At 40.6% G+C, this 22500-nt stretch overlaps 2 long non-coding RNA genes across 2 annotated transcripts; one reads left to right on the top strand and one right to left on the bottom strand.

The window, feature by feature from the left end:
- The first annotated feature begins 3842 nt into the window (after nt 1-3842).
- LOC138956831 (uncharacterized) lies at nt 3843-5634 on the top strand. The gene is made up of 3 exons (XR_011452825.1): nt 3843-4001; nt 4298-4409; nt 5458-5634. It is a non-coding gene; the product is annotated as an uncharacterized lncRNA (long non-coding RNA).
- A 411-nt stretch (nt 5635-6045) lies between these two features.
- LOC138956830 (uncharacterized) lies at nt 6046-8426 on the bottom strand. Its single transcript, XR_011452824.1, has 4 exons — nt 8288-8426; nt 7109-7132; nt 6486-6576; nt 6046-6218 (listed from the first exon to the last, which is right to left on the bottom strand). It is a non-coding gene; the product is annotated as an uncharacterized lncRNA (long non-coding RNA).
- Nucleotides 8427-22500: the final 14074 nt, after the last annotated feature.

Here is a 22500-nt window from a genome sequence, read left to right as displayed (position 1 = left end):
TAGAGCATCTTATCAATAATATTTCTTTCCATTTTGGATTGTATGTTGTGTTCAGAACTTTCTTCATCCAATTTAGTTTTAATGAATAAATATAAGCCTTAATGGACGGAATATTTATACCTCCTTCTTCTATCTTGTGGATAGCCATTGTTCTTTTTATTTTGTCTCTTTTTTTATCCCATACAAATTCAAAGCACATTTGTTGTATTTGTTGGACAATTGTATCTGGTGGGTTTGGAAGCATGATCCACAAATAAACAAGTTTGGACAATACAAGTGATTTCAGGACTGCTATACATAGGCGACAACTTAAGGCTATTGTACGATGCTATAGACTATCTACAAGATCAGAATCTCTCAGGATTATTTGTTTCAATAGATTTTGAAAAAGCTTTCGACTCGATCAATTATTGGAAATATATGAATAACGTCTTACAAATCTTTGGGTTTGGAGAAGAAATTCGACAATGGATATCTGCTTTTTATTAAAATATTAGATCATCAGTTATTGTGAATGGTAAAACGTCCACGAGCTTTCCAGTTGAGCGTGGCTGTCCGTGTCGTCAGGGAGATCCAATATCACCTTATTTGTTTATTTTGTGTACATAATTGTTAGCATGTAGTATAAGGGAGAACGGTCAGATTAAAGGAATAGAAATATCAGACAATACTGAGTGTAAAGTAAGTCAGTTTGCAGACGACACATATTTTTTGATTGATGGAAACAAAATATCTTTTGAAACATTGTTTTATGAGTTAGAATTGTTTAAGAATTTATCCGGGTTAAAACTCAATTATGATAAAACATGTAACGTTTTGCTTGGGGAAAAAAGAAATAGCTAAGTAGTGTTTCTCACACATCTGAACATGTGTTGGAATCCTAACAAATTTAAAATACTGGGGCTCTGGTTTAACAACGATTTGTCAAAAATGGCAGAGATGAACATAAGTGATAAGTTTAATGAAGCAGAAAAGTTATTTAATACATGGGCAAAACGGTCAACTACACCGATAGGAAGTGTGGAGATTTGTTTTAGCTGAGTGGCACACTGCGTCACACAGTGAAAGTTATTCAGCAAACAAAAGAAGAAGAAGAAAACTACACACAAAACAAAACCAAAAAAAAGCACAGAACGCAGCCAGGCAAAAGATTGTGATCATTTTGGTGTGTGCTCAAATCCCAGTGGAAGGATGCTCTTATCCCATGTGAAAGCCTTGGCATATCTGTGGCGGTGAAGATGATCGTGTACGCGGGGAAGTGTATTTGACAGGAAAAGATCATGCCGTTCCTCTTGGCATTTTCTTCTGCATTTTCCAAATGCTATTACATCATCATCATCATCATCATCATCATCATCATCATCATCATCATCATCATCATCATCATCATCAACAACAACAAAACAACAACAACTAAACAACAACAACACCAACAACAACAACAACAACAACAACAACAAAAACAACTTCACCAACAACGACAACAACAACATCAAAACAACAACAACAACAACAACAACAACACCAACAACAACAACAACAACAGCAGCAGCGGTTATGAAATCGTTTTTAGAGAAATACTGCGTTCAATTACCAATACAGTGCGACATGAGCAGTATTTTAATGATACATGTAGTATAATGACGTTCGAACAATTTCCAATATCAGGATCTGTTCTGAACATAGCAGTATCCATTTATTAGTCAGATTTATGACACCTTATTAAGACATAATTCGCTACATCATTTGACTGAAATATATTTCGATTCTCGTTGGGCGTGTGGACTTTTTGCACATGGAAATAAAGAATGCATTGGAAAAGACACACTCACACACACACACACACACACACACACACATACACACACTCACACACACACACACACACACACACATACACACACTCACACACACACACACACACACACACACACTAACAACCCATAGTATGGTTTGTTTGTTTGTTTGTTTGCTTAACGCCCAGCCGATCACGAAGGGCGGTCCGTAGTATGGTGCTCCTTGAGCAACATTTAAAAACATGAGTTGATTTCGTAACTGACACCTGTGCTGTGTGCAAAATCAAAATGAAGATTAAATAAATAAATAAATTAATTATAAAAACAATCTTTACCAAAAAAAAGTAAAAAACGTAGCGAGACTTTTGAGTTCTGTTACATGTCGACGTAGAAAGATGCTCTTGTCCATTAAGAAAACCAGGCCAGTGTTGTGATGGATTACTATGTTGTTTTCACTTGTGTTGATGCACACATCAGGCGTCTGATGTTATCCGTGTGATGTGGAAGAGAAAGGTCCGGTTGTACATTATTGATTTAAGCTTGTTTTTTTGTGGTTAAACTCATATGAAAGTCTGTTTTGCCTTTAGGCCAAAAAAACAAAGTTGTATGTTTCTGGTAACATGGCTACAAAAAATAGGGTAGGTAGGTAGGGATTTTTTGTTTTTGTTTTTTTGGTCAGGGTAGAAAATAACTATACAGTGACGCAAAGAGACTGGACTTACTATACAAAGAGAAAGACAACCCATTACAAAACAAATGAGACACATGAGACAAAAGGGATGCGGGGTTATCCCCCTTGTGTCGTCTGCCGTCTTTTACTTTCGTTTTGACGCTTTTTTTCTCCTTTGTTTTTTACAAATGCATTAAAAAAAAGTCTAGGGTCGGCGGGAAAAAACTAGGTAGGGTCGGGTGACCAGAAACATACAACTTTTTTTGTGTGGCCTTATCAACATGAAGTTTGCTGTTGTCGTTATGCTTCTGGCTGCTGCGTTCTGTGTGCGTCATTCGTTTCATTTTTTTTTCATTTTTACCCCGGAAACACCAATTGGATTTGGATTTTCTGATGTTTGTTTGTTCGTTTGTTTTGTTTTTGTTTTTGTTTGTTTGTTTGTTGCTTAATTGATTGCGTAAGTTTGGGCAACAATGTCACCCCTCCCCTGACCGCCCACGCTGCAATGTACGGACAGGTTTGCACTGGCTCAAGGGTGTCCGTTCACGGGAGGGACTGCTGTACTTTTTTGGGTGAACCCATTTGTTTTGCATTTGAGAAACGTAAGTCTGTGAACCCTGTTTACACGAACGTTCAGATCAGTTTTCTAATTGTAACTGAGTTCTGGATCGATTATTACATCAAAGCTTTTACATTTTGCAAACTTCTCATTCAAAATATTACAAGCTCAAAGGTAAGCACCATTTTGAGGAAAAACACTATGAGTGTTGGCTTCGTGTTTGTTACATAGGGTGTCAGAAATCTCAATCTTTTTCTTTTTGTTTTTCTGAGCCTAATATGGGTACAGAATACGATTTTAAAAAGCTTGAAATGGAGCGAGTCGGTTGTGCGAGCTTCCATTTTTTTTTTATTGATGGCGGACGAATCCAAGGGACAGAAGACAGTTTTTAGTGGATTTTTACACTGCTAAAACCTGACTCGCTCGCAGTTGTATTGTCTGCCCCTGCCTTGGAACTCTACAAATAGTTAAGTATTTTGCTAGTTACGTATTTGGCGTTTGTGTTGTAATTTGCAAGCAAGAATCAACAAAAGTAACACACACAAAAACAACTCAATAGCAGAAAAACTAGTGTGATACATCAGTAGTCAATCTTCCGCTTGACTGTATTTACAACACAAATACAGAGTACAGTACTCTGCAACACATGAAACCCAAATACAACATGTGTCCATACAATGCCGCTTATCTTATTAAAACACAACTGCGGCCATTGTTGATTTTAATCAACCGATTTACTTGTTTTTGCTTGTTTTGATTAGCAAGCGTTACAACGAACACCCCTGCTGTGGTAAAATAGTGCTCACATCAAGCGTCTGATGTTATCTGTGTGATTTGGAAGAGAAAGGTCCGGTTGCAAATGAATTATTTAAGCTTGCTTAGTTGCGGTTAAACCTCACATGAAAGTCTGCTTTGCTGCCTTTCAACATGAAGTTTGCTGTTGTCGTTGTGTTGCTGGCTGTTGCGTTCTGTGGGGGTAAGGATTTTCATTGTTGCTCCAGAAACACCTCTTGGATTTTGATTTGTGTTTGTTTGCTTGTGTGTTTGTTTGTTTGTTTGTATGTTTATGTGTTTGTTTGTTTTAGTTTTTATGTATGTGTTCGTTTGTTTGTTTGTTTGTGTGTTTCGACATTATTGTTTGTGTGCTGTCCTTGTACCGGTGAGTACATATTTATTTAGTTTTTTCAACTTTGTTCATCTCAGCCACAGTCATTTTGTTGTTAAGGTTGAAGACTTAAACAAGTCAGAATTGTTCTTTTGTTGGTTTTTTAGAAGTGAGTTCAAGAAGGCCGTTTAAACCGCTTCAGCTTCAGAACTGCAACATGGTAGCTTGTTTCGTGGACCCCTGCTTCTACACCAAATGTAGTTCTGGGTATCGCTGTCAGTGAGTATAATTATCTCGTGCACCGAGTATTTATCCGTCTGTCCTGATTGACAAGTAGGATGTGTGTGTGTGTGTGTGTGTGTGTGTGTGTGTTGGTGTGTGTGTGTGTGTGTACGTGTGTGCGTGAGTGTGTGTGTGTGTGTGTGTAAGTGTGTGTGTGTGTGGGTGTATGTGTGTGTGTGTGTAAGTGTGTGTGTGTCTTGTGTGTGTGTGTGTGTCTTGTGTGTGTGTGTGTGTGTGTGTGTGTGTGTGAGTCTGTCTATCTGTCTGTCTATCTGTCTGTCTATCTGTCTGTCTGTCTGTCTGTCTGTCGGCTTGTCTCTGTGTCAGTCCGTCTGTGTGAATGTGCCTGTGTAATATAAATTTGAACTCTGGCAACTAGTTAACTTCAGGGAGAGAGGGCTTGTCAACAAGGATTTGATCATTAATTACAACATTAACAAGAAGAGCAAACGCTCGATCGAGTCACTTTCGCAGTTCTGAATATTATATGAGGCATCAGATGGACAGGAAGAAATTGCTATTCACAACACAATGAGTCACGTTCACATAAAATTTGAGCCCGGTCACTTTTATAGTTTCCGAGAAAAGCCCAACGTTAAGTTGTGTGTTGCCGAACAGAAAAGGCTAGTTATCTCCCTTGTTTTTCTGATAACGTTCGTAAAAGGCTACAGATGTAAATACTTTGATGTAAAGAATAATCCTACAAAGTTTCAATCACATCCGATGAACTTTGTCAAAGATATAAAATGTCTAATTTTTCCTTTGACGCTGACCTGTGACCTTGAAAAAGGTCAAAGGTCAACAAAACCATCGTTAAAGTGTAGAGGTCATTGGAGGTCACGACTAAACAAAATATGAGCCCGATCGCTTTGATAGTTTCCGAGAAAAGTCCAACGTTAAGGTGGTGTCTACGGACGGCCGGCCGGACGGCCGGCCGGACAGACTAACACTGACCGATTACATAGAGTCACTTTTTCTCAAGTGACTCAAAAACAAATTCTGGTCGAACAATATTTTACTGAATAACTCGCGATATCTGTTACAGAAGCTGCAACTGTCGAGCGTCCTGTGTTCCATGGCCAATCATAGGGCGATGATAATTCGCTTCTGTTGAAAAGATGAAGGTGTTACATTATCTTGTAGCTTGCAAACTGTTTATTTTTGTGTTTGTGTGGTATCTAACAGTGCAATGAAGAATAAAGGATGCTCTTGTTTGCGCTTTTATCAGTCCTGTTGGTTTTTTCTGCTGAAATTGCTTTTTGTTTTCTTATTTCTTTTCCTACACAAACTCACACAGCACAAAAACGAACGTGAACACACACACACACACACACACACACACAGGCACGCACACACATACACACGCACTAATACACACACACACACACACAAACACAGACAGACAGACACACACACACACACACACACACACACACACACACTCACTCACTCATTCACTAACTCTCTCACACACACACACACACACACACACACACACACACACACACACACACTTACTCACTCATTCACTAACTCTCTCACACACACACACACACACACACACACACACACACACACACACACACACACACACACACACACACACACACACACACACATATATATATATATATTTTCCGTAGTTTGTTAGTGTATTTATTTCCGTGATCGATGCCAGCCAGGCAAACGAACAAATCTGATACTACCGTGGAAGCCCCAGGCAGACGGGGATGGAATCACTTGAAGTTGATACCGGGAAAATCTATTCCCAATCCTGACTCGCATCTCGCAACACAGTTGCAACTTCTGTCAAACCATAGAACATGAATAAATGAAAGAGTAAAGTGGTTTACTTGTTATTGTGTTTGTGTTTGGTAATTTGTTAACTTGTTTGGGTTTTGTTTGTTTGTTTGTTTGTTTGTTTGTTTGTTTGTTTGTTTGTTTAGTGATTTGGTGCTTTGAAGGTTGCTTTTTTTGGTTGTTTTGTTGGTTTGTTTTATTTACAACAGCAACATTTCTAAATATGGTGAGATAGCATCGAAAAAATGTCAACAAGTAGGTCAAATGACTCACGTGCAGCGTTGACCTGCAGAACAGGTGGTGTAGGAACAAGGGTCAATATAACACAGCATTGTGCCGCATCTCCATTGCCTGACTCTCGCCGCTGTAATTAAATTCTGTTGCAAGTAAGGACAAGTGTTGTATGAACAAATAACACAGCAACATGATTCAACCCAATAACCTCGTCACTTTCACATATATAGTAATACAAAAAGTCAATTGTTTTCGCACCGGCACGGTTGGCCTAGTGATCGGAAGGTCGTGGGTTCGAACCCCGGCCGGGTCATACCTAAGACTTTAAAATTGGCAATCTAGTGGCTGCTCCGCCTGGCGTCTGGCATTATAGGGTTAGTGCTAGGACTGGTTGGTCCGGTGTCAGAATAATGTGACTGGGTGAGACATGAAGCCTGTGCTGCGACTTCTGTCTTGTGTGTGGCGCACGTTATATGTCAAAGCAGCACCGCCCTGATATGGCCCTTCGTGGTCGGCTAGGCGTTAAGCAAACAAACAAACAAATATATAGTAATACAAAAAGTCAATTGTTTTCGTCACTATCGAATAAAGCCGTTATAATGGTATGTAGCTGTAAGCAATGCACACTATTTTGAATGAGAAAATGAAGGAGACAAACGTACCTCTGGTCTCTCTACTCGGCGCACCTACACATAAAGAAAACAACATAATCATTACTTAGAGCCGGTGTAACACGAGACAATTACTCCCACGAGATTTTTTACTCCGAAGTAAAAATTAATGTCGTACGAAAATGTTACTCTTTTTACGAAAAACGTACTCCCCCATTTACACGAGAAAATTACTCCCCAAGACAGGTGAGTTCCGAGTAACATTTTGTACAAAAATGTTACTCCCTTGACGAATAAATAACGAATAAATTACGTCACCCTAACACGAGCAATTCAACTTTCCGTGCCAGGTGTACGAAGTTTTTACTCCCTTGTCCCCTGTTAGTCTTGGTGGTGGAAGGGTTGGAGGGAGGGTAGCGCGACATTCGTTTGCGCGAGATCACATACATGTACTGGCATTATCCCTTCGCCCGCATCCCATTTTCGCGTTGATGGTGGATGTATCATGTTCTGAATCGTGCACAGATAGGCATCATCATTCAGAATGATTGAAAAGAAATCGGAAGCATCTTACACAATAATTATAACTTACACAACTAAACGGATATTCTTTTGTCTGATTTGATTATATGATACACAGACACACACGCACACAAACACACACACACACACACACACACACACACACACACACACACACACACACACATACACACACACACACACACATACACACACAAACACACACATACACACACTCACACACGCGCGCGCGCACGCAGGCAAGCACACACACACACACACACACACACGCGCGCGCACGCACGCATGCACGCACACACACACACACACATACACACCGTGGCACACACACGCACACACACACACACACACACACACACACACACACACACACACACACACACACATATATATATATATGCACAAACATACGCAGCAAGGATAATGCTAGTTGGAGAAAATGTTATTCAATGTTTACAATAAAGTCAGGCACACGACCTGCTTAACTGCCATGCAACAGCAATATACGAGAAGGGCTCCCTGTGTTCTTGTCCTTGTCAAAATAAGTAGATAATTCTTACAATTTTGACGACAAAATTATTCACATATTACAACTGATGTATCCTAAATGTATATATATATATATATATATATATATATTATATGTATCAGATAAATATATATACGTGTATACTCGTAGATACTCACCCGCACTTAAGGCAAGAACTGAAAGCAAAACCAGGATAACAAACGTCATATTTGTCTCTTTTTGATGCAGCAGTCTCACCAAATGCAGAGCGGATGCGAGTGTCTGACTTTATATATTAAATAGATAAGATCAGATGCTGTCACGACTGAAAATAATATCTGGGTGTTAAAGTTATTGGACCTGTCAACTCCAGGTGCACGGATGTTACGCGTGATTGTTCTGAAAGTCTACTATTTATTTCATCGTAAACATGTAAGCCCTCATACGTGACTGTTCTGAAAGCTTACTAATTTACATGATTGTTCTAAAACTCTAAAGGCAAACTTGCTTCACCCGTGAAATGTTGTCAGATATGGAACAATATGTATACCCCAGCCCAACGAAGTTGGAAGGGGGTATACTGGATTCACTTTGTCTATCTGTCTGTGTGTATGTATACGGAACAATATTTTGATACAATGATACTAAATCTTTAGTGATATTGATATTTGACAGTGATAAAGGACATTGAAACTAAGTTAGTACACGCAGCAAAGACAACCTTCCTCCAAACCCAGATTATTGCTTGCGATTCAAGCAAAAAACTGTTCGATATTTGCAGCCGGTTGACCGGCCGCAGTAAGGTATCCCCACTTCCCACTGTTTTCCCCGCTAGTCAGCTGCCAGATATATTCAGTGACTATTTTATCAAGAAGGTTTCTGATATTCGTTCTGAACTTGATCAGATGAGTGCACATTCTGCTTCCTCCAGTCATGTTGATGTTCCCACTGATTGTTCTTTTCCATCATTTCAGCCAATCAGTGAAAAACACTTTAGATCCATTATTCTGAAGTCCAAACCAACAACTTGTCCACTTGATGCCATACCCACATCACTGCTTTTTGAGAATCGTGATGTGTTGTTGCCAACTCTTACTCAAATTGTCAATGATAGCCTGTTATCTGGTGTTTTTCCATCATTGTTCAAAACTGCACCTCGGCCAGGCTAACATCAAATCCCGCACGTGAACTAAGTACGTCAAAAGCCTAAATGGTAGTCTATCAGTCTCCGCGAGAGGGAGAATCCTTTCTGTTTTGAGTACTTTACATCAAGATATTGTTTGAGATGACGTAAGCAAATGTTAAAAGATGGTATGTGGGTCTATTTTGGCATACTGCACACAGCCTTTCGCCTAAGAACATGTTTACGTGAAATGTTGATTATCCTACATACGTGAGATAGACCACCCATGGTATAACAATATCGTTCAATTCCCTAGTGGGTATATCATGTAAATGAGGTCGTGTCAAACTAGTCTGGCAGGGACCTAATTTTCCACTGCTTATGATGAAAACGTCACCGAGACAAACGTCATTGTAGACATGTTGCTGTTTTCCCTGGAGTAATTTTGAGAACTTACACGTCACGCTATACTTTCTATTTTTGCTATGACGAGGCTTTGGAAGAGATCGAGGTTTTATAAGACGCTTCTTCAATTTGGGCGCCTTGAGTGCGGGTCGTTTTGAGCAAAAAGACAGGCAAGTACAGTATTTAGGAGAAACATAATACTACATTGCTTGCTTTGTCGTACCAGATTTACACTCGTTGCTGTTTCTAATACTGAAATGCTCGCTTTCATTTCCATATTTAAAAAAGCAACTCGTGTAAATCTGGTACGACACAGCAAACCATGTATTATTCTCTATTTACTACATGGCATGAGACGCGAACTGACAAACCGCATGAAGTTTCGTTTGGCTGGCAACACTAAAGTTATGTGTAGGCATCTGTGAGATAGTTGTGGGAAGCTCTTGGCTGTTTATATCATAATCTGCGACAAAACGACAATTCTTTGCTCTCCATGTTGTGACTTAGGCACTGCATCCTTAAAGATAGCTAGACAATTGTGGTCTTCTAGGTTGTGTGTTTTGTCTGTGTCCTTGTGTATAAAGAAAAATCCCATTCACAGTCAAAATTGAGGACGTGTTTTTTTGAAGCTGCATGGATCTCTCCCAAATTAACCTTATTTGAATCTTTTACGTCAAAGCGAGAAAGTATGTCGTGATGTGTACGTTTTTTTAAAATTCTTTTAGAGGAAACAGCAAACACATGTATACAAGTGTTTCTAGAGTGATGTTCGTCTCGATGACTTTGACACCATGAGCAGAGGAAAATTAGGTGTCTGCCAGACTGTAGTTTGACCCCACCTCATTTACATGATATAAACACTCGTGTGAGTTTATGGTTGACATGGGGCGTCCCTCTCGCATAATTATGTAGGATTCAATCTCATGCATAACACTTGAAACTGCGCATCAATCTAAACCCACGCTTGGCAATAACATGAATTGTTTGTTCCTGTTGACGTCATTCACCTCTAAAAAGTATGATATTGGACTAATATTTCATACAAGAGATATATACGGTGTGACGCCAAAAAAAAAAAACAAGTCGCGTAAGGCGAAATTATTACGTTTAGTCAAGCTGTGGAACTCACAGAATGAAATTGAACGTAGTCCGCCGCTAGGGCAAAAGGCAGTGAAAGTGACGAGCCTGTTTGGCGCGGTAGCGGTTGCGCTGTGCTTCATAGCACGCTTTACTGTTACGTACCTCTCTTCGTTTTACCTTTCTGAGCGTGTTTTTAATCCAAACATATCATATCTATATGTTTTTGGAATCAGGAACCGACAAGGAATAAGATGAAAGTGTTTTTAAATTGATTTCGAAAATTTAATTTTGATCATAATTTTTAATTTTTTTAATTTTCAGAGCTTGTTTTTAATCCAAATATAACATATTTATATGTTTTTGGAATCAGAAAATGATGAAGAATAAGATGAACGTAAACAGATCAGGGCGGTGCTGCTTTGACATATAACGTGCGCCACACACAAGACAGAAGTTTGCAGCACAGGCTTCATGTCTCACCCAGTCACATTATTCTGACACCGGACCAACCAGTCCTAGCACTAACCCCATAATGCCAGACGCCAGGCGGAGCAGCCACTAGATTGCCAATTTTAAAGTCTTACGTTTGACCCGGCCGGGGTTCGAACCCACGACCTCCCGATCACGGGGTGAACGCCTTACCACAAGGCCAACCGTGCCGGTTGACAGCAATGTAAGGATAAGTATCCATAGAGATTTATTTAAACAGTCTGTAGCACAGTATATTTTAGCCGATGCAAACTACTAAAGCAAAGACAATTATTGAGATTGTACGATTCACAAAGGGTACAACGGGTATTCAGGTTCAAAATCATGACAATGCGTGAAGCCACCCACATGCACATGTGACTCATTGCAGTCACTTCTGTTCCCGGCGGGGATGTAGCTCAGTCGGTAGCGCGCTGGATTTGTATCCAGTTGGCCGCTGTCAGCGTGAGTTCGTCCCCACGTTCGGCGAAAGATTTATTTCTCAGAGTCAACTTTGTGTGCAGACTCTCCTCAGTGTCCGAACACCCCCGTGTGTACACGCAAGCACAAGACCAAGTGCGCACGAAAAAGATCCTGTAATCCATGTCAGAGTTCGGTGGGTTATAGAAACACGAAAATACCCAGCATGCTTCATCCGAAAGCGGCGTATGGCTGCCTAAATGGCGGGGTAAAAACGGTCATACACGTAAAATTCCACTCGTGCAAAACACGAGTGTACGTGGGAGTTTCAGCCCACGAACGCAGAAGAAGAAGAAGACTTCTGTTCCCCTCAGAACGGCCTCATATTGTTGTTGTTGTTGTTGTTGTTGTTGTTGTTGTTGTTGTTGTTGTTGTTGTTGTTGGCACGTTTTGTTTTTATTGTTGTTGTTGTTGTTGTTGTTGATGATTGTGTTGGAGGTGATGGTTGTGGTGGTGATGTCGTCGTCGTTGTTGTTGGTGCAGTTGACATCGTTTTTGTTGGTAGTGGTGGTTGTGGTGGTGATGGTGATGGTGGCAGTGTTGTTGCAGTGATAATGGTGAGTGTGTGCGTGTGCGAATGAAGACGGGCGAACGGTCGGGATAGCCAGTGGTACGTCAACGTTCTTACTGGTGATTGGTCTGTGTTCGTTCACATTTGTCTTCCCATAGCTTGTCTTGCTACCGGTCGTCAAGGCATAGTCCTTCCAGTATGGACGAATCGACTCACCAACCGATGTTACCAGGCTTAAACATGGAATAAGCCCATCTCTCCACTTGGTCATATAATAATAATAATAATAATAATAATAATAATAATAATAATAATAATAATAATAATATGTGTGTGTGTGTGTGTGCGTGTGTGTGTATGTGTGTGTGTGTGGTGTGCGTGTGTGTGTGTGTGTGTGTGCGCCACTGCGTGTGTGTGCATTAATGTGTGTGTGTGGGGGGAAGGGGGGCATGCGTGCGTGCATGGGTGCGTGTTCGTGTGTGCTTGCATGCGCGCGCACCACCACAACCCTCCTTCCAGATCCCCCATCCAACACGTACACACTTAGTAAATGTTGCTTTGAAACACTTTGTTTAATTCGTCAATAGTTGTTCAGGAAAGACAGAAGCGTCATACCGTCGAAGGAAAACACAGTAGCGTTAAACCGTCCAAGCAAAGACAGTACCGTAGCGTAAGGGCGTCCAATGAAAAACCGAAGCTTTAGACCGTTCATGGAAAGACAGTAGCCTTAGACTCTCCAGGGAACGACTGAAGCTTTAGACCGTCAAAGGAACTAGAGTGGCCGTAGACCGTCCAAGGTTATTTTTTTCTCTTCCACCAATCAAACTCAAGTGGCAGCTCGCACTTGGCTTCGCAGTGACAGGCGCTGGGAAAGATATCAAGATTCAAATGTTAAACATGTTCTGCTTCCTAGACAGCTATGCACATACATCTTGTAACTATCTTGCAACAAATAACCATAAATAACAAACGTGTCGGCGTAAGTCAGTCATGTCCAAACATTGCTTTGCCTAAGAACACGTCGTGCTAAGGCAAGTGAACTTACCTACATTCGCTTGCAAAACGGTCACGTCATGAACAGGCAAATGGATGCGGAGGAAAATTGACTTACCGGCCTTCGCTTACAAAAGGGCAGGTCATGTACAGGCAAGTGGATTTACCGACATTCGCTTGCAAAAGGACACGTCATGAATAGGGAATCTGACTTACCGACATTCGCCTTCAATAAGGACACGTCATGAATAGGGAATCTGACTTACCGACATTCGCTTGCAAAAGGACACGTCATGAATAGGGAATCTGACTTACCGACATTCGCCTTCAAAAAGGACACGTCATGAATAGGGAATCTGACTTACCGACATTACCTTGCAAAAGGTCACGTCATGTATATCAAGTGATATAGGCAAGTGGACTAATTTGCCCGATATTCGCTTGCAAAGGGTCACGTCATGTTTATCAAGTGATATAGACAAGTGGACTAATATGCCAGATATTCGCTGGCAAAAGTTCACGTCATGTTTGTCAAGTGATATAGGCAAGTGGATCGCTGGCAAAAGGTCACGTCATGTATATCAAGTGATATAGGCAAGTGGACTAATTTGCCAGACATTCGCTGGCAAAAGGTCACGTCATGTATATCAAGTGATATAGGCAAGTGGACTAATTTGCCAGACATTCGCTGGCAAAAGGTCACGTCATGTATATCAAGTGATATAGACAAGTGGACTAATTTGCCAGATATTCGCTGGCAAAAGGTCATGTCATGTTTATCAAGTGATATAGACAAGTGGATTAATTTGCCAGACATTCGCTGGCAAAAGGTCACGTCATGTTTATCAAGTGATATAGGCAAGTGGACTAATTTGCCAGACATTCGCTGGCAAAAGGTCACGTCATGAACAAGCAGATGCAGAGGCAAGTGGACTTACCGACATTCGCTTTCAAAAAGAATACGTAATGTATAATGAATATAATTTACCGGCATTCGCTTCAAAAGGACAAGTCATGTACAGGGGATCTGATTTACCGACGTTCGCTTCAAAGGACACGTCATGTACAGGGAATCTGATATACCGACATTCGCTTCAAAAGGACACGTCATGTACAGGGAATCTGATTTACCGACATTCGCTTCAAAAGGACACGTCATGTACAGGGAATCTGATATACCGACATTCGCTTCAAAAGGACACGTCATGTACAGGGAATCTGATTTACCGACATTCGCTTCAAAAGGACACGTCATGTACAGGGAATCTGATTTACCGGCATTCGCTTCAAAAGGACACGTCATGTACAGGGAATCTGATATACCGACATTCGCTTCAAAAGGACACGTCATGTACAGGGAATCTGATTTACCGACATTCGCTTCAAAAGGACACGTCATGTACAGGCAAGTGGACTTACCGACATTCGTGGAAGAAAGGACACGTGACGGTCAGACAGGGGTCTTCACACTCCCAAAACCAGACGTCGCATGGTAAGGTTTGGGTTCCTGACAGCAGGACGGAAGACATACAAGACAATTAGTGTGTATTTCACATCTACCAAGAACGGAAAAAAAAGTAATAGTCCATATTTGAAAATCCAAAAACAAAGAGACTGCCAACGTTTGAAAATTCAGAATCAAAAACCAAGAAAGGTAGGTTGTTGGAACGTGTGTTATTGACAAAACAATACGTTACAGTCACTAACAAACGTTACAACAACTTATCTTTTTTGTTTTTTGATTTGGAAAAGAATATTTATGTCGGTGTGTATATGGTTGGTGCAAAATAAGGTTGCGTCCCTTAAAACACTAAGGTGACTGCTACTATGAGATCAATCAATCAATATGAGGCTTATATCGCGCGTATTCCGTGGGTACAGTTCTAAGCGCAGGGATTTTTTTTTTTAATGCAATTTATATCGCGCACATATTCAAGGCGCAGGGATTTATTTATGCCGTGTGAGATGGAATTTTTTTACACAATACATCACGCATTCACATCGGCCAGCAGATCGCAGCCATTTCGGCGCATATCCTACTTTTCACGGCCTATTATTCCAAGTCACACGGGTATTTTGGTGGACATTTTTTATCTATGCCTATACAATTTTACCAGGAAAGACCCTTTTGTCAATCGTGGGATCTTTAACGTGCACACCCCAATGTAGTGTACACGAAGGGACCTCGGTTTTTCGTCTCATCCGAAAGACTAGCACTTGAACCCACCACCTAGGTTAGGAAAGGGGGGAGAAAATTGCTAACGCCCTGACCCAGGGTCGAACTCGCAACCTCTCGCTTCCGAGCGCAAGTGCGTTACCACTCGGCCACCCAGTCCATTCTGAGATCCGATGTGCATATTTTATTAAGAAATAAAGGCTTCATGTAGAGTGGAATGTCATACCAGATTTACACGAGTTGATTTTAAAATTATGAAATGCGAGCGAAAGTGAGCTTTTCACTATTCGAAAAATGCAAAGAGTGTAAATCTGGTTGGACACAGCAAACCATGAAATATTCGGTTTATCCAACATGCCTTTGCTCAAAACATCTCGGAGTAGACGCGTCCAAATTGAAGACGCTTCTTATGGAACCTCGATGTCTTCCAAAGCCTTGTGCAATCTTTGACTTCAAAGCAAAGTGACGTCAGTGTATGAAGTACAGTGTGACGTGATAGTGTTTAAACAAATTCTAAGGGAAACAGAAAGCGCAAAAGTGTTTCCAGAATGACGTTTGTCTCGGTGATTTGGCATCATGAGCAGTGAAAACTCAGTTACATCCCTGCACGACTAGTTTGACACGACCTCATTTACATGATGTCCCCACGTGTGAATTCAACGATGTTGTTATCTCATGGATGGTCTCTCTCACGTAAGCAGGATAAACTGCTGATTCTCATCGCTTACACAATTTATCGGTGTCAGTATTTATCTCATTGTTTTAAGGGCGCATTGGCACACTTTATCTTCATCATCATCAACATCATCATCATTATTATCATCATTATTATCATCATCATCATCATTTTCATCATCATCATCATCATCGTCGTCGTTGTCGTCGTCGTTTGTCGTCGTCAAAGTGTATGTTGGTGAACATGCGTCACTGCAGAAGCGCCTGTTGGTGTTCGCGCGCGCGCGGTTGTATGCGTGTGTACGTGTGTGTGTGTGTGTGTGTGTGTGTGTGTGTGTGTGTACGTGTGTGTGTGTGTGTGTGTGTGTCAGTTTGTATGTGTGCGTGCGTGCGTGCGTGCGTGTGTGTGTGTGTGTGCGTTTGTGCGTGCGTGCGTGCGTGCATGCGTGTGTGTGTGTGCGCGCGTGTGTGTGTGTGTGTGTGTGTGTGTGTGTGTGTGTGTGTGTGTGTGTGTGTGTGTGCGTCAGTCAGTCTGTCTGTATGTCTGTCTGTTTGACTGTATTTTTATCTGGACGTTTGCTCACGCGTTTTTGTGAGGGCTTGTCCATGTGTGTTACTGTTTCTATGAAGGATATGTGCGTCTGCATGTATACGTGTGCTGCTTTGTAACGGTGCGCTTGTGCGCGTGCATGCCTGTTGGTGCGTGTGTTGCGGTTGGAGGGGGAGAGGGTTGGGTGGACATATATACATACTGTGACGTGGTACGTGTGAGGCGCGTGTTTGCTACGGTCTCATTTAAATACTAAGGAAGAAAAGTGTTCGGACTTACCCCTCTTCTCTCTCTTAGGCGCACCTGGAAAACCAAACAAGTTGGGTCAAGCGATATCAACACATTTAGTCAATTTGTCGGCCTGAAATTTAGAGATCGACGCTTAAACTCTGGGATCAGTTATCGTCGAGATTACTTCTACCTAGCTAGCCCTACCCGTAAACCGAGACGGGTCGAGCTGGCATAACACGATTTCCTTTCAATCTGAGCTCATTTTCAGAGTACACAATAATGACTGTCATTATGTATCTATGTGTTTTTAGATTCATAAATGATACGGAATACAATCCATCTTCCTACCGTACATAAAAGAACGGATTGATTCTCCATGAGATAGGTTTTAATGAATGGACCTAGTACCTGAGATCGCAGATATTCAAAACAAAAGTGTTACGAAAAAAGCAAGGGCCAAGGTACCTCAAATGACCTCTACCGATCAAGACCAAGTATACGCATGTAGACAAACTAATTCGAATATAATGACGAATAGCAGCAGACCAGGGTAAAGCGAAGTTGGCCAATATTGCAACCAAGTAAAGATACTCACCCTCAGTCAGCGCAACAGCAAACAGCAACAGAAGGATAACGACCTTCATGATTGTTGGCAGCTAGGGTAGAAAACTCTTGTCTTTCTTCTGGTTCTAATCGCAGATGCCATGGAAATAAAGGCGTTACAGACCCTACCCCTCTTTATAGCAAGATTCTTCAAATAACATCGATTTCATTTCAGCGTCGAGCAAGCTAATTCGAGCAAGCTAATTCCTCAGAAATTACAAGCCAGATATTAAAATAAGACATTCCAAACGCACCTAATGCACCTTTTTAGGCATTTCACTTCTGAAAGACACATTCCTTCCTGTGTAAACCATCTGCATCAGTTCGACCATCTGAGATGAGAATCTTAAACAGATGCTGCAGAGCGCTGTTTAGAGGTCTGATAAGGCCTAAAAAAAAAATAGGTGTGGTTACGGTAACCCGACCTACCCTATTTTTAGGGGCCGATCCTATAACTTTTTATTACATTTCTCAAAAAAAACAAAAAAAAACCAAGTGCAAAAAACGCACACTTATTTCCCTGTCAAGTAGGTTTAATTTGTACACATTAGAAAAAAAAGTTTAAAAAAAAAAAAAGTGATTGCCTACCTACCTACCCTATTTTTTTTGGCTATGTTACCGTAACCACACCTATTTTTTTGTTTGGCCTAAGCAAAATGAAGTAAGCGCTCTAACTGCATTCGACATGTGTAATAGAGTAAGTGGGAGTCATCCCTGTGTTTATCTGACATCCGAGATTAGGCCAGTAGACTATGATGATGGGATAAGACCTTCCCTCCACCTTGACTCATGCCAAAAATCAAAATTATTTGACTATTCTTCTTCTTCTGCGTTCGTGGGCTGAAACTCCCACGTACACTCGTGTTTTTGCACAAGTGGAATTTTACGTGTATGACCGTTTTTCTGACCCCGCCATTTAGGCAGCCATACGCCGCTTTCGGAGGAAGCATGCTTGGTATTTTCGTGTTTCTATAACCCACCGAACTCTGACATGGATTACAGGATCTTTTCCGTGCGCACTTGGTCTTGTGCTTGCGTGTACACACGAAGGGGGATTAGCCACTAAGCAGGTCTGCACATAAGTTGACCTGGGAGATCGGAAAAATCTCCACACTTAACCCACCAGGCGGCCGCGGCCGGGATTCGAACCCTCGACCTTCCGATTAAGAGGCCGACGTCTTACCACCCCGCCACAGCGCCCGTCTCATTTGACTATTGATAACATCAGATTAATTTATTTTGAAGATTGTCACTAATGCCCGTCAAGAAATGAATTCCTAAATAATTCCCTCTCTTCACATCGAGCACCCAGACTGTTCAAGTGGATGGATAATCTTATTCCCACAGGAGCTTGTATCAAATCGCCGGTCTGAGCGAACGACGAAGAAGAAGAAGAAATCGCCGGTCGATCATTATTTACAGTCCACTACTACGACATACTACTACTGTAGTATATATAGTAGTAGTATGTCGTAGTAGTGGACTGTAAATAATGATCGACCGGCGATTTGATACAAGCTCCTGTGCTTATTCCATGTAAAAGCGTGACCAGACTGATTTCAGATGGTGAATCGAACTTTTTACACAAGAAAGATTGCGCCTTTACAGTCTGAAATCGGCAAACACGTTGCTTTAGGAATGTATGGAATGTCTTCTCTTAATATCCAGCCTGTAATTTCAACGGTGTTAGCTATCTCGACTCTGTCATAAGATCGATGTTTTTTTTTTTTATGTATTGCTTATATCAATTAAGGTAGCATTGGTTCAAGGAGTGGCTATAAACACGCCTTGTAAATATGAAAAGTAGTAAAGATACAGAACCAGAGGCAGATTGGCTGACCGAAAAAGAACATTAACCGCACTACTTTCAAAACATTACGCGGACAATATAGTCCGTCCTTTTTCCCTTATCTTCTGGCTTACTGGTTAACATAACGAATAATTCACCAATAACCTAACTTATTTATTCCACATATCATTTTATCCACATCAAAATAACGTCCATTTCCTTATATTTTACGATTCCTATCCTTTCTGATCAACCGACAACCTCGTCCGGCGATCGTTGTTTCCAACGCGACGAACGCCGATCGTCGTACTCCTGTTACGTTATTAACCAAAAGAATATCTTCTGGTTGCTAAACCACGCACATCAAACAACTTTCATCCAATCTCCCATCATTTAACTTGACATTTGTCAAGTTTTACCAATGTTTATTAACATGTATGCCGGTAAATCATGTCAGCGCCACACGAATGGCCGCCAACCCGGAACTGAAAAGGGAATTACTTCCCTTGCGTCGTCTACTTTTGGTTTCGATACCAATTACTCTTACGCTTCTTTTGAAAGCCGAGGCCAGCGATAGCGTGACATATTGACTCTGTACGCCATGACTGTCCTGAACCTTCAATATTTAATCCTATAACATTACACTTTCTACAATTAGGGCTCTCCCGCCACAATATCATGACTATTCCTGGTCAAAAGATCTCCAGCGTGTGAAGCCCAGAGCTGTAACTGCACAGACTGTTCGAAAATCCAAGGCCTCTGATTTACTTTTGAAATTGTAATCGTTTCGTAGCTCTGAGGTCATGAACCGACTCCTTTACAGGCCACACTTGTTTGCATATTCGTATTCTTTAAGAAACACTTAAACTATTTTTTCCAGAGTGCTTCATGACTTTTACATTAGTCATTAAGTTTGCGGCTAAATTGCGAGGAGGAAAATTGTCTAGAAAAAAAGTATGTCCCTTCACTTCGACACAGCCTAGAAGTTTTCTCTTCCGAATGAGATTGTGCATGATTTGATTTGTGAAGGGGCACCAGTGATTGTTTGTTTGTTTGTTTGTTTGTATGTGTGTTTGTTTCTTCGTTCGTTCGTTCGTTTGATCAGTTGTGTCTTTGTTTCTTTGTTTCTTTGCTTGTTTGTTTGTTTGTGGGATTGTTTGTTTGTTTGTTTGTTTGTTAGTTAGTTTGTTTACTTGTTTGCTTGTTTGTTTGTCTGGTTTTTGTTGTTGTTGTAATTCATAAAAAATATCGTTCACTTCGTGAAGCAGTGAGGGTGTTGGTTTTTGGTTCCTTTCAAAATGGAAAGTTGTCGTTGTCCCATGTAGAAGCCAGGCCACATCTGAGAGGAAGAGGTTTCACGGGAAGGGCTGTGCCACCAAGCACCTTTGATATACTACCTCATGACAGGGGTTTGGTTTCGGTTCACCCTATCTCGTTTCTCCGTACTATTGATGCAGCCGCCGTCCAGTTAACCGTGACAGGTAGCCGAAGCGTAGTATCGTTTCACCGTATTAGAAAGTGTCTGATTAGAATGCTTCCATCTGATCGGGCGTGTGTATGTGTGCGCATATGACAAACGCATGGTGTGTGTGTGAATAGAATAGAATAGAATAATCTTTATTGCCATGAAACACACAGTTTATAAGGCACATAATTAATTAACAAAGAAACTGTAGTAAAAGAAAACATCACCGTTTTTTGAAACATTCGTAAACAAACTGTGCTAGCTGGGTTTGTAGTTTGGGTATTTGTAATATTTGGCTGGGAAGAGTGTATTGGCCTGAATAGGCTATGCTTGATATGAATTTTTCTCTAATGGAAGTATATTTGGTGCATTTATCCAACAAATGTATTTCATCCTCTATCACATTACATTTTTTGCATAATCTGTCATTTACTGGTGTATTTAAATGTCGACCCTTTTCAATTTCTAAATCGTGTGCACTTATTCTTAACTTTGTTAATGCTTTTCTGTGATCTAAATTTTTTACCTCATTGATATAAGATTGCAATTCGTATTTCCTCGAGTCTGTTACTTTTGCGTAGAATTTTAATTTTGAACTTCCTTCAGACTTTTTATTAATCCAGAATTTTATGAATTTGCATTCTAATTTCTCTTGTATGGCTTTTTGTAACTTTTTAGAATTAAATGTAGATTGATTTTGCCAGACATGATTAAATCCTAATTTATCTACTGCTTGTTTTATGAAATGTGACCATGAACTTTCCCGTGACGGATCTAATAGTGATAAATATGCTTGATATATGTAGGAGTCTTTTTTAGTCTCTAGTATATGAGCCCAATATTTTATGCATTGTGATAATATTCTCAATCCTATTGGAAACCGTCCTAGTTCTGCTAGCACTGGAATTTTCATACTTTTCTTATGCGTACCAAGAATGAATCTGCAAAATCTTATATGTGCACTTTCATGAGGGCATTCCTTGGAGATGCAACATTGAAAAAAGGCATCAATGTCGTCAAATATATGTGTATTTTTTATAATGTATGGAAACCATACTTCTGCGCCGTAACAAATAATTGGGGACACTAACAAGTCAAATAAATTTAAAATTGTTTTTTAAATTTTTTAAATGTGTGTGTGTGTGTGTGTGTGTGTGTGTGTGTGTGTGTGTGTGTGTGTGTGTGTATGTGTGTGTGTGTGTGTGTGTGTGTGCGTGCGAGCAGTCTGAAACAAGAACTTGACACAGACAAAAGATATCTTAAAAGTTCTATCGATGCCTGTGCAGCTGTTGTAAGCATGAGGTAATTGGACACCTAAGAATCTCACTCTGGTTATCCGTAATATCTCAGGTTCACGTCTCGACTCCTGTTCAGAGTAATCTCGAAAGCCAAACAAAAATAAATGTTGGTTTAGGGTAACGTGACCAAAAACGACAGGGTCGGTAGGTCGGCTTTTAAAAAAAAAAATAATTTAGTCGATTTTAAAGGGGGCTACTTCCCTTAGTCTCGGTATGGTTCGCAAAATGTGTCAGAAATGAAAACAAAGTTTTAAGGTCGGCTTGAAATAATAGGGTCGGTCGGGTTACCCTAAACCAACATATATTTTTGTTTGGCCTGAAGAACATCTAATATATTTTCGTTTTTATTTGAACATTTCTGTTTAAATTCATGTGTGTGACATTGCTTACCATGGCATTTACGAGAAAAAAGTACTTTCATATTGCTTTTGTTAATTGACCAAAATTTTTATTTTATCGGCGAATACACCTGCAAATTAACGAAAGGGAGAAAGGTGTTTTTGCGTAGTTTTTTTTTAAATGTGTGTGTGTGTGTGTGTGTGTGT

Source organism: Littorina saxatilis, unplaced genomic scaffold (genome assembly GCF_037325665.1).
Source record: "Littorina saxatilis isolate snail1 unplaced genomic scaffold, US_GU_Lsax_2.0 scaffold_982, whole genome shotgun sequence".
Classification (NCBI taxonomy): domain Eukaryota; kingdom Metazoa; phylum Mollusca; class Gastropoda; order Littorinimorpha; family Littorinidae; genus Littorina; species Littorina saxatilis.
Note: the sequence above shows the minus strand (reverse complement) of the source record. Positions and strands in the feature narration are given on the sequence as shown.